This window comes from Dendronephthya gigantea, unplaced genomic scaffold (assembly GCF_004324835.1).
Source record: "Dendronephthya gigantea isolate DGI-Jeju-01 unplaced genomic scaffold, DenGig_1.0 000062F, whole genome shotgun sequence".
Lineage (NCBI taxonomy): Eukaryota > Metazoa > Cnidaria > Anthozoa > Malacalcyonacea > Nephtheidae > Dendronephthya > Dendronephthya gigantea.
In genome coordinates this window covers 971,518-985,758 of record NW_021163072.1, presented here as the reverse complement: position 1 = coordinate 985,758, position 14,241 = coordinate 971,518, and the positions used below count along the sequence as shown (strand labels likewise).

General features: G+C 33.7%; 2 long non-coding RNA genes across 2 annotated transcripts; both read right to left on the bottom strand.

Annotated features, from left to right (window-relative positions):
* Positions 1-4,274: 4,274 nt before the first annotated feature.
* On the bottom strand, positions 4,275-9,386 carry LOC114530435. The gene is made up of 3 exons (XR_003687765.1): positions 9,321-9,386; positions 4,698-6,304; positions 4,275-4,631 (listed from the first exon to the last, which is right to left on the bottom strand). It is a non-coding gene; the product is annotated as an uncharacterized LOC114530435 (long non-coding RNA).
* Positions 9,387-12,602: 3,216 nt separating this feature from the next.
* On the bottom strand, positions 12,603-13,152 carry LOC114530387. Its single transcript, XR_003687762.1, has 3 exons — positions 13,063-13,152; positions 12,792-12,884; positions 12,603-12,665 (listed from the first exon to the last, which is right to left on the bottom strand). It is a non-coding gene; the product is annotated as an uncharacterized LOC114530387 (long non-coding RNA).
* Positions 13,153-14,241: the final 1,089 nt, after the last annotated feature.

Sequence of the window (14,241 nt, the reverse complement as noted above, 5' to 3'; positions counted from 1 at the left end):
TTCAAAGTCTCCTAAAATACACTAAATACAGCAACTACTATAAACATGGCTTCTCACAACCATTTAATGTCAGAGTTCTGTAATTTACAGCTCATTCCCGCTATGATCTTGATCTTCCATCCATTGATCCCAGTCATCCAACAGACTCCCATCAGCCTCAATCTAAAATTCAAGGTTGCAAACTTTTATAGTACTTTAATTAACCCACTGAGTGGCAGCACACTCCCCCTGATCAGTAAAATCATCTGGTGTTAAAGTAAAATAATAATATAGCAGGGTGCATAAAAATAATAATATAGTAATATAATAAAAAAAATAATATAGTAGGGTGCATCTGGGCACATCGCCACTTAAAGGGTTAAAATTCTGAATGCAGCCAATTTGAAACTAACTTCAGGGTTCAAATTTACTTGGTTACCTTATGGTTTCTCAACATGGGCCTTTTACAAAATACATAGTTCATATATTTAAAAGGTATCTTACCATCCCTTCAATGACCACCCTTAACTCATCTTAGAAATTAAGAGCAGCCCCATTTGCTTCTCCAGGTGTCCTTTCAATATAGAAGAGTTTGTTTGATCTTCTTTTCACTGCTTAATGAGATATGATCTGGGACGTTCATCTCCTCCTGGACAACAGGACAGTTCATGGTAGGAAGCCTCACTGATGCAAAATTTGTCCATGATATGCAAGGTCTCCTGAATTTTTTGCTGCTCTTCAGTGGGCAGATCTTTGTATGATTTTCTCCCCTTTTCTCCGAATGAGAGAGAATACGGTTGCCCTAAGTGATCAACCAATTTAACTCCATCTAACTTTAACTTGAAGGATTCACTGAACCACAATGCCTGTTCTACTTGGGTTTCCAAGTATTTGAGCTTGCGTTCTTGCTGCCGATTTCCTATTTCATTATTGGATTTCCCTTTGTCCTCAAAGTTTCTTTCAGGGGAAATCTTTTCAATTACATTATATAAATTTTCATTTTCTTGCTTTAATTTATCAATGTCCACTTAAGCTTTATCAATTGTTATCTGCATTTTGTTTACTAGTGTTGATGTCTCATTATTATTTGAAGTTATATAGAATATAGAATATAGAATATAGACTATAGAATATAGAAGATATAGAATATAGACTATAGAATATATATATATATATATATATATAGATAGATAGATAGATAGATAGATAGATAAATAGATAGATAGATAGATAGATAGATAGATAGATAGATAGATAGATAGATAGATAGATAGATAGATAGATAGATAGATAGATAGATAGATAGATAGATAGATAGATAGATAGATAGATAGATAGATAGATAGATAGATAGATAGATAGATAGATAGATAGATAGATAGATAGATAGATAGATAGATAGATAGATAGATAGATAGATAGATAGATAGATAGATAGATAGATAGATAGATAGATAGATAGATAGATAGATAGATAGATAGATAGATAGATAGATAGATAGATAGATAGATAGATAGATAGATAGATAGATAGATAGATAGATAGATAGATAGATAGATAGATAGATAGATAGATAGATAGATAGATAGATAGATAGATAGATAGATAGATAGATAGATAGATAGATAGATAGATAGATAGATAGATAGATAGATAGATAGATAGATAGATAGATAGATAGATAGATAGATAGATAGATAGATAGATAGATAGATAGATAGATAGATAGATAGATAGATAGATAGATAGATAGATAGATAGATAGATAGATAGATAGATAGATAGATAGATAGATAGATAGATAGATAGATAGATAGATTGATAGATTGATAGATTGATAGATTGATAGATTGATAGATAGATAGATAGATAGATAGATAGTCATATTCATGATCCTTTTTGTAACCTAAGGTGCTCCTTATTGTAACCTTCAAGGTTACAAAAAGGAGCATTTTGCTACACCTTGCTCCTTTTTGTAACCTCTGCTCCTTTTTGTAACTTCAGCATGCTCCTTTTTGTAACCTTGTTTGCTCCTTTTTGTAACCTCATGCTCCTTTTGGTAACCTTATGCTCCTTTTAGTAACCTCTTGTGCTCCTTTTTGTAACACAAAGCTTTATTAAGAAAATTTCGAGTTTTAAACAGGATTTTGAGGTTTAAACATTATTTTCCATATGGTATTTCTTGTCAAACTCCATCATTCTCTTCAGAATATGCATGGATAGATAATACACCAAAAAATGAAGATGGAAAATAAAAAGATACCAGGATACTTTTTTTAGAGCTAAAACTAATTGTATTTTGGCTTTATTTCTTTGGATTTTCCCTACAGTCCTCCATAAATAGCATCATAAAGAGACATTTCATTTTGAAAAAGTTGAATTATATGTTCATTGTGTAAGGGGACAATGTATTATATGGTAACGAAATGTCTCAACCTTTGATTTGATTCCTAGCGGGAGACATGCACTTTTGCCATTGTTTTCCTTGCAAAGTACCCATGTGCCTTTGAAAAAACTTATAAACAAAAGAACTTATAGTTTTCCGCATATTTTAGTATGCACTTGTAGACCTAGATGTTAAATAGTAAAAATTTCGAAGCATTTAAAGTTTTCTGTGCATGTACGTGTGTATAAAAAACGTGTAACTGGAAAGCAGCCCTTATGAATAATTGATAACTGGATTTGTTTATAAAATAACTTTGAAACACAGGAATAATGAAAACACTGAAATCAAGGCAAGTCAAGAGCATATTTATTAAAAATCATTACAATTATTATATGGCATACTAATTATACATACTGTACCCGTACTTTATATCTATTGTACATTTATTATTTACTCAAACAAAAAATGTTATTCATCATAAGAGTGAAATTTTAGGTATTTCACACTAATAAGGATCATAGAATGAATTTCTTGAATGAAATAGATAATTTAGTTTGTATTAGCACTAACATCGTTATAATTTCAAGCAACTAATGGACTAAATAATAGCGATTATATATAATATATAGATATTACTTTAATATATAACAGTAGCAATCATAATGAACACCGTTGTCCAATGGAACATAAACCTATCCTTTTTTTATAGCCTAGAAAGTTGATAGTTCTACTGCTGCTATCTGGTCAGAGCCATACCTAAAAGCTTATAGATTTCACATAACTTTTCAAAGCGCGGTTGCGAAGTTCGTTGCGACGTTCCGTGCGAAGTTCGTAATTAGAATGTTCGAAGTTCAAAACGAAGTTTGAAGCTCAAGTTTGAAGCTCAAAATCGTAAATTTGAGTCACGAAGCATTAAAATATATATGTTATTTACCAGATTGGAGATCCGTATAAGGAAATATTTCCCAATGTCTCAAAAACAGTCCAAGGCCGAAGGCTGAGGGACGTTTTTGAGACCAAGGGAAATATCTCCCTATACGGACTGACTAAACTGGTAAAGAGAGTGCTGAGAACTGATAAAGAGAGTGCTGAGAACTAGACTTTTCTGAGTAAAACCTTAATTGAATTTAAACTTCCATATCTGTTATACTTGGTCCTATACAACGGATAAATCTGCTATCCAGCGGATAGTTATCCATTGGATAAAAACGCATTGTACAAAGTGGATAGTGGAGTGGATAGCTATCACACGCCTGATAAAACCTATCCGTTGGATAGCGAGTAATCCGTTGGATAGACTGGATAGACTTACCCACCTTTCGAACAACCGGCCCCTGCATGCCCAACTTTGACAATTTCTCTATGACAAGTACACTTGTACAGAAAGTTGGGTATAGAGACGAACAATTAAAACTTGTCACATAAAGACTTAGAAAACTTGCTCTTCTGTAACAGGCTTTATACATGAGATTGCTGAGCTCAGGCTGACTTTTAACATTTAAATATTTAATTCAACTGTTTCTTAGCCCTACTTTTAGCTTTACTCTACTCTACTCTTCTTTTCAAATTCTTTTCCTGCTTGGGCCTTGGGACAAACAATGGCTTTTCTTTCCGAGCGCACTCTATCGACTAATTGGCGGTCAGTAAATAGCCGTTTTCACATCAGAAGACGAACAAATCATCTGGTCGAATAAGTCGTCTCAGTTGGCCAAATCATCTATTTGAAGACGAGTCGGACAAAATTTCAGACGGAACAAAATCGTCTAAATTTGCTTGACCCGTCTTTTAAGACGATTTTTCGGGGACGATTTGATCGTCTTGACGAACTAGTCCTCGTAAATTGTAAAATGTCTTGGATTCATACATATCGAACAAATTACATGAACAAAATAATATATTGCAGTATTGCAATCGCAAGGGGAATGGAAATAGCGGCAATTTCAGTAATTTACAAAGCACAAAGCCGTGTTTTTGTCTGTCTAGAATTCATATTGGACGAACAATTTGCAGCACGACTTATTCGACCAGATGATTTGTTTGTCTTCTAATGTGAGAACGGTTAATGTTTCCAACAAATGGGAAAGCCCAGGTGTTTTCTGCAAGTTGGGACGAGTGAAGGAGCTTTGAAAAGGTTTTAGTAAATAAACGCTCTTCTTCTATTGTTAGAAGTGACGTCAATGTCCTTTTAGAACTATTTACCGATGGAGCTTACTCGCTGTCACAAGTTTTAGGAAGTTTCACTTTCATCTGGGTTGTTTGGAGTTTCTAAAATATAAGTTTCAATTCAATTATTCAATACAGAATGTAGATATAAAACTTTTATAATAATACCATTGTTGCTAATATCATTGTCTTATGAAGCTGAATCTGTAAGATCTGTAAGAGCAATCAGATGGAAACTTTTTAGAGTATACTAGGAATTGCAAAAATATCCCCCACTAGGATATCAGCGATAACTTGGTCAAAACAGTATGTAAAACCTCATGCATTATATCCAAATTTAATTCAGACAGAGGATATAAAAAACATAATTATAGCATAATAGCTCGTTTAATTATTAAGTTATACTCAATCAAACAGGTTAACTTTTTTCGCCCCAGGGAGACAGGGCATGTTCTTTGGGTACCAAATGCTCAAACATTTATAAAAACTAAATTACATTTCAAGGCTGGAAGTAACAGCGCCGTAGAATTTTTTTGTTCCGAGAAGATTCAAGGCTGCCGTTCATCTTTATCGGAATTAAATGCTTGTGATTAAGCCAATAAGGAACACCATTTTTATTCATTACGTACACACGAAGTGGGTACAGTAGTATTGGAATTTTATTCCATGCAAATAAAGCACATATATAAAAACTAGTCAGGTAATTTCCGCTCTGATTGTTACCCTGCCAGACGAAGAATTTTAGACAGTGTGTTTGTGAAAGCAGGCTTCCACTGAAACATAGCTACATAACAGTCATAAAGGTTGACTTCCAGATAATATCTGACTTTTGAAACAACAGAATTAATGAATAGATACCCAGAGTTTATTACTCTTCACAAACTTGCCTGTTTAGTTTTATAGCAACTGAAACCCTTTTAAAATTCACGGGCGTATAAATAGTTACGGACAGAAAACGTGACAGGGGAAATTATCCTTAACTGGACTCTCTAAACTTATTGCGTGTTTTTAGCGCGTTAACTAAGGGAAGTGCATGTGATGACATAATTAGCGTATATATTGATCAGAATTATGTTTCGTAGCAATTTTTGTAACTTAACTTTTAAGATTCCAACTTTCCCATGCATACACGTACCAAAATCTCAATTACAGTTAAAGACGCGTGGTAAAGGATGTGCTAATTGATGTCAAGTCACAATTCAATACTCAATTCGCAAACTGCATATCAGGGCAGTACCAATGCAAGATAATTTACTAAAAAAAGTATATACATAGGTACCAAAAGTGTTTAAACAAGTATGCGACAAGTATAATTTCCAACTACTATAGTTTTAGACTATTTGAGTCACTTATCATAGACTTGGTAGTTGGTATGCTCTACTAAAACATATTTGTGTGTATTTAAGATAATCAAGTCACGCATTTCATCGGAGCTTTTATAAGCAAAATAGCAAACACGTTTGCTTGACATTTTAACACATACCGTACAGTTAGGTGTTTTCTATATTCTAACGCTATTGGTTTGGTCCTAATATCCAAATTGTGTTCCATAAGTATGTTGTTATCACTTACTATGGTCCACATAATGCATACCGAAATTATATGTTATATGTTTTCCTTCCGAATTAAACCCAGCATACAAAGTATCTAAAACCTAAATCATATACATATCCTATACATCAACTTATACAGGCCGGGACATAGGATTATAAACATAAATAAAAGAAAATAATACTCCCTGACCATAGAGTGAAGACTAGCAAACAAGCAGGTAGCTGAAAAACAAAAAAAACTGTTGGTTTGTCGGAACTGAGTTACATAGAACAAGCACCCTGTAACAAGTACTCCCAGGTAGGGGGCAACGGTGCTTTAGTAAAATTTTAAACTAAGTTGCTATAAATATAAAGTACAACCAGTCAAAATTTACTAAAATTTGCAAAAATATAATAGAACATTCCTAACCTACAATCACTGACAAAACCTTTCCGGACACTTACATATTTTCGTTCATTTTTTGGACAGCTCATTAAAAACAGTGGCTTCTCCCCCGTCCCCCTCTTCAATGTTGGCTAAAGGCAAATTTGTTTTTGTAGAAAGCCTTTCGAGCGACAGTAAGTAATATATTAAGCCATATTTTTTTATATTCAACATCGAAAGGAAGCGGGGGGGTACAAGGGGGGTTCATATTGAAAATTTCAGTGAAATGTCCAGATAGTTTTGTCACTGATTGTAGTCTAAGACCACTCAGAGATAATACAAAAATTTGATGTGAACAAAGGACATGGTAATAAAACCCCTCTCCACAGAATCAAAAGACTGCTGTCGGGTTTATATGCATAAATACACTAGCACATTCTTACTCTGTTAAACAAACATTATCAAGTATAATGTATCAGCCCATATTTACTTTCTAAAGACAGATTACATGTTATGACCACCCAGTTATCAAAATCATAAATAACACAGGGCATCAGTATTCTACTGTATATATAATAGGCACAGCATGCAAGCTGTTCTCCAAGAATGTATTGCTCCATAGAATTAGAGGTTGCTGTAGGCTTGATATACACTTATAAGCATACTAGAATATTTATCTACTCTTTAATATACAAATATAACTATTTTGAGTATATCATCCCTTTATTTCTCAAGACTGATGGCATGCTATGAGCACACTAGAAATTAACAATATCATACAAGTTATCCCCAGGTTAATAGCCACCTCATAACTTATCAAAACAGGTCACTACTATTCTTTAGTAGCCAGATAAAGTGAGCTGTTCTCCTAGTAATTAGTTAATAACATGCTAACAAGCAAGAAATCCCCCTCCACAGAATATATGGGCTGCTATCAGGTTGATTAAAATGATACGCACAAATATACTAGATGTATCCCCACCAGTGGCATAGCCAGACTGATGATTTGTCTCGCTATGCTAATACTTTGGTGTTCACTGACTGTCAAAACAATACAATATTTCTAAAGACCTGAGAAATTCTAATAACTCAAAATTTAGATAGCAGGACAAAATTGTTAGGCTGGCTAAGCGACTGTTCCTCACTCAACAATACAAACATAACTTTTTTATGTACACTGTATATTATAAGACCCTTATTTACTTTCTAGAGGCTGGTTGCAATGGCCATAATGCAATTCAACAAAAGAGGTCATTATCACCCTAATGTATCTACAGCTTGTTGTTTTTATAGCAATTAGTTAATAACATGCAGAAACTTCCCCTGCATAGAATATAAGGGAAGGATTTATATCAATAATATGCACAAATATACTAGTTGTATCCTCACTTAACAATACAAACCAACTTTTTAATGCATATCAGATCCTTATTTACTTTCTAGAGTTTAATGCACTAGGCAGTGACCACCGGTGCAATTTATCAAAACACATCATTACCATTATCGGGTTGATATGAATGATATGCACAAATGTACTAGTATATCCTCACTCAACAAGCAAGCAAGCAAGCTGTTCTCCAAGAATGTATTGCTCCATAGAATAGGGGTTGCTGTAGGCTTGATATACACTTATAAGATAAGTATACTAGAATATGTATCTACTCTTTAATATACAAATATAATTATTTTAAGTATATCAGCCCTTTAATTTCACCCTTTTATTTCTCAAGACTGATGGCATGCTATGACCAAACTAGAAATTAACAATATCATACAAGTTACCCCCAGGTTAATGGCAACCCCATAACTTATCAAAACAGGTCACTACTATTCTGTAGTAGCCACATCAAATGAGCTGTTCTCAAGCAAGAAATCCCCGTCCACAGAATATATTATTTATATTATTTGCTTTTTTATGTACACTGTATCTAAGACCCTTATTTACTTTCTAGAGGTCGTTTGCAGGTTAATGGCCATAATACAATTCAACAAAAGAGGTCATTATCACCCTAATGTATCTACAGCTTGTTGTTCTTATAGCAATTAGTTAATAACATGCAGAAACTTCCCCCGGCATAGAATATAAGGGTTGCTATTTGGATTAATATCAATCATATGCACAGTTATCTACTAGTTGTATTCTCACTTAGCAATACAAACCAACTTTTTAATGCATATCAGATCCTTATTTACTTTCTATAAATTAATTGCACTAGGCAATGACCACCAGTACAATTTATCAAAATTAACACATCATTACCATTATCAGGTTGATATGAATGATATGCACAAATGTACTAGCATATCCTCACTCAATTATACAAACATATGTAACCTTTTAAAGTATATCAGAGTAATCAGACCCTTATTCAATTGTTAGAGACTGATCACAGGTTATTGACCAATGTAGTCAGAGCAAGCAAACTGTTCTAGCCAATTTATAATTAAAATGCACACAAGCAAGAACTTCCCATTCCATGGAATACAGTAATACAATTATACGCACAAAATTCTTAAGTATGTATTGGCTGTGCCAAATTCAACCAGAGGGGTATGTTATAATTATTTGGCCTATTAACTTTGAAACTACCAAGCCTAAAAACTAGCACTTCACATAAACAACCAGATTACTGAATAAAAAGGCCAAATTTTATTTTGAACAGGTCTTTGATTCCTCTGCTACAGTATAGAAAACAGAGGTTATGATAACAATATCATAATATTTGGCTTATTTACTCAGTTATCCTTCAACCTTGAAAACAAACAGCAACTGTTAAAGCTATTTTTATTTGCTGTAAATTAGTTAGTTAATAAGGCATGTTATTAAACTCACTCTTAAATGTAAAATATGGAGAAAAAATAATATTTTCTTACCTTTAACAGACAAAATATCCTAAAATCGCCGAAACCTTTTTACAAATGTCCAAAATAGAGCAAAATAAACACTATGTGATCCTTATTAATCCCAAAATACCCTATAAAACAGCCTGAAAAATCGGGCATCTCCCTCCTTAAGATTGTCAGGCAAATGGGGGGTGTTTTCTAAAAACTTTGAAAAAATATTTCTAGACATAAAAAAATTTATTTCTTTAGTATATACTGCAATATTATACATTTTATTCATTCCAATTGAAGAAATAGATATATACCTTTCACTAAATAAAAATGGCATTATCCCGACGTGAACTTCAAATGCTTTAAAAATTGCCGTTTGGCGATATTTTATTCCCGTTTTTGTATTTTGAGATAGTTAAACACTAGTAAACTGTGCACAGAGGAGTTATAGCTCAATTCTCAAAAACAAAATTTCGAAATGTTACAAAAGGGAACAATTTAGGTTACAAAAAGGAACACGCTCCTTTTTGTAACCTCACTATTTTCATAAAAAAATTAAAATTAAAAAAAAAGAAAAAACGATAAAACTGAGACTTACTGTATGTTATATTCATATAAATATAAAGCACTGCAAATATGGGCTGGATTCCTTGTAAATTAAAGATTTTATGCCCAAAATCAAAAGTTGTTGCCTTGTTTCAGAGCTCTTTCTAAACAGAGTGCAACAAACTAGTGCAGTAAGAGTACAACATATCTGCACCTAATTTTTTCCCTCAAAGCTCGAAGATCGACCGGAATAGAATCAGGTGGTTCTTTAGATAAAGATTATTTAGCTTGCAACCCCTCATCTACCCAAGATCCGCAAAAAAAATAGTTAAAAATGACGATTTCCCTGATAGTGCTCCTTTTTGTAACCTTCAAGCTACTTTTGTTACAAAATAAGACAAACAGCGTAATTGTGAGAGATTGCGGCATAGCATAGCAAAATAACCTTACAAGAGTATTCTATGCAAATTTCAGAACTATGCCAAATGTATTAACGGAGATATCCTGCTGTCAACATCGGGTTACAAAAAGGACAAGACATTGATCTAAAGATAGATAGATAGATAGATAGATAGATAGATAGATAGATAGATAGATAGATAGATTGTTGGTTGGCATTTGGCATAATTTCATGGCATTTGGCATTATCATTGTGCTAAATGCCATGGCATTTGGCATAATGACTATGGCATTCGGCATAATCTCCATGGTATTTGGCACAATGCTAACATTGTGCCAAATACCATGGCATTTAGCACAAATTTTATGGCATTAAGCACAATTGCTATGGTATTTAGCACAATTTGATGGTATTTGGCACTATGTTGTGCGAAATGCCATGTCATTTAGGGGAATCTGAAATTGGTTCCATTTTTTCTGTTTCTTACTGCTTTTCGATGTTTTATATACTTACTGGTTTGTATTTTTATTACCCCAGTATTCACTCTCTTTTTACTAATTGAGGCTTTTCTATATAACTGTTTTTTATACAGTTGTTTAATCCCTGTATTTTATTTTTCATCCTTTTTTGCATTTTTTTAAATATTCTTACGGCCATTTTTGTTTTTACCTTAACCTTGTTTTTTACTGCATTGTGAAGGTATTCACTTTTTTTTAGTCCTAGTTTTTACCCTGTTTGAACTTTCTCACTCTATTCATGGTGTTTACATTTTTAACTGATTTTTTCAAAACTTTTAACTGTTCCCTCCCCCTTCTATGCTGTGGATTACCATTCTTTACTTTTTAGGTTCCATAATTCGTGTGCGGTTAATATTCACATATTCAGTTCGGCCAGATGTATTTCGTTTTAAGCGAAATAGCTTAGAATCGAAATCCGTCAGGCAGAACTGAATATATGAATAATTCACCCTTTCAATTATCGTTCTAGTTACGGCCCTGGCTGCCAGGGCCGTAACTAGAACGATAATTGGGGGGGTGTTTATTCATATATTCAGTTCTGCCCGACGGATTTCTTTTGTAAGTGCAATAGCTCACAATGGAAATCCGTCGGGCAGAACTAAATATATAAATAAACACACCCCCCCCCCCAATTATCGTTCTAGTTACGGCCCTGCTGGCTGCGATGCTGTTCGCTACCTCATGCATGTATATAGTATCTAATTACCTAAGTTTGTGGATAAAAGTTTACTTTCAATATACACGGTTAAACCAATTCACTACATTTAAAAATGCGTTTTTTTAATTTTGCTGCTTCAATATCGAATGCCTGTGGGTATTGAAAAATTATTGTTTCAGAACAGGTACAAGCGAGTTTGAGCAAGGAAACGAAGTACGAAGACGAAGACGTGTTTTGGCCGAGGTAGACTGGGAATAGTAGTCTTCGTCTTAAGTCTTCGTGCAGCAGGATATTTGAATTTAGCAGTTCTGTTAAAGTTATACGACTACGAACACGGTACTAATTTTGTAAACATGAACAGAGCTGAATACCAGATGGCTATTTTAGCAATGTTTTTAGAAGATGCTTTGGAAGTGGAAGATGTTATGCTTCTTTACGGTTTAAAAATCTCAAACAACATTTATATTCCATACAAGAACTATTCAAGATATTCTAACTTTAAGTGCTTTTTTTATTTTTTACTAAAAAACAAGAAATGCTCTTATTGTTACAAATTGCATATAGGTAATTACAACCTGGTAAAGTAAATTCAACTTCTTTTAATCTAAAAGCAAGTTGTACATAGGCCTATTTGTAAATTAGGAAAAATCACTTGCAAATGATAGTCCCCTGTCATACCTCTCAAAGGCACGTTGTCGTAAGATTATTTTATGTAATGTTAAGATACAATTGAATTCGGCATGACTAAGTAATGGTTACAGAATAATCACGTGTTCATGAGATATATATAATCCCGAGAATTAGGTAAAAGATCACCAGGGGCCTTTGGCTCCCAGTTTCATTTATCGTAATCAGACCACTCTAAATTAATTAAATGGAATTTAATGAATTCCCTACACTATGAGAGATATATAAAGCATGCAAATACTGGCAGCTGATTAGCTGAGTGAAGGTAGCTATTCTCTGACGCATAACATAATTATTATCCTATTAAGTTGTGTTACATGATGTTCAATTGAAATTAGCATATTTCCCGTCCCTATCGCAGCGTTTTACTTTATTTATAAGCTGTATTTGGCTGTACTTTTCTGTAAGTCCTAATTCTTTGCAGACCTTGTCATTGATAATGCATTTCCAAATAGCGTCATCGCTGAGATTGCCTTCACGTTGGAGGTCTATTGTCGCCCGTAAAACTGCTACTGTCTCTTTTGCCAAAAAATATATTTTCTTCTTTGGACTTTTTTTTGGACTAAACCGCCTTGCTACAGTACGAAATAATTGAGAAACTGATTAGGTTAAGCATTCATTGGTTGGGGAAAATACGAGAGAATTGAGCTTTTGGAATTCAGAAGAGCAAATTATTTTCCTATCACACACTCAATACTTACATGCCAGTTGCATTCGCACACTTCGCAAAGGTTTCTTTGGCGATATTTTCGCACGTTTAACAGGCCTCCATTGTTGTTGCATCAAACGTTTTTCTGAGACAAAGAGATTGAGGTATAAGAAAATAAAAAAGGGACAACACAATCACCACATACTGGCCAAACGTAATTCAAAGCAATGTAGAACTAAATTATTTATGTTTATGGATCACATTTAATATACCGGTGGCTATTATTACAGTGCCTATGTGTCTGTTTTCAGCTAGTATCTTACTTTTTTCAGGACTTCTTCCCTCCACTTTTTCCGGACTTTTTTCTGGACTCGAATGACTGTCTTCCGGACTTTTTTCAGGGCTTTGTTCAATAAATTTTGGGTCATTTTCTCCTGGATGTTTTTCAACACCTTTTTCAGGGGTAGTTGTGGCGACATATTGTAGAAATACATATTTCTACGACTTATACATCGTAGATAATGATAATGATAATGATAAAGACATATTTGTTTCTTTTCAAATTGTTCTTTTTTACGGTCTGTTAACATGAATTTTAGCACACACACGCACATTTAACATCACCCTCGGCCATTGATGTTTGTATGTTGATTGACAATCAATCTTTTACTGATATGCCTTAAAACAATGGCTAGCGCATTCTATAGTAGTGCTACCTAGTGCTACCGTAATCCAGGAATGCCGCTTTTACTGAAATGGTAACTAAATAGAAACTCTAATATATATATTTCACTGTAAAGAAACTTGTTAAATTTGTAAACACCAAATAGTCCTTTTTCTCAAGTGTCATCACTCTCAAATTTAAAGGGCGTAATGCAAATGCGATTGATCTTAATCCCTATAATGTAAGCATGCAAATACTTCATTCAGAAATTCCGTAGTTACTTGTGTATGTCTAAACTATAAGACGAAATAGACAATCTTAGCGCTTCACATAAACTTATTGCAAAGTTGTCTCTATATTCGACCCTTAGGGCAGAGTCTAAAAAGATATAGACATGGTTTGTCTTAATATTAAGTATAGGATAATGTTAAATCCGGATACTATAAAAATCAGCAGTGGTAAAAAATCTGCAGGGGCCGGTTGTATCAAGCCCGTTTAGCTTAAACGGTGGTTAAGCTCAAAATAGAAGCAAGTCTATTGCTTTATTCACTAAATCAGTCTAAATGTTTTTAAACCTTAATATCGAGATATTGTTTTCAATTACATATTTAGTGCATAATATTCAAGTTGACTCATTCAAGAGAGTTGTAATTTTGACTTATCCACCGTTAAAATAGACGGCCTTGATACAACCGGCCCCAGATCGACAAAACTTAGAGCGGTTCTGTGACGTAGTGCGCAGCAGCTAGTTTCATCTGAACCGAAAATGCAGCTAATCGACCTCTAAACATGTCTAGAAGGAGAGAATTTTAAATAATCCGCAAACAGATAAATGCAT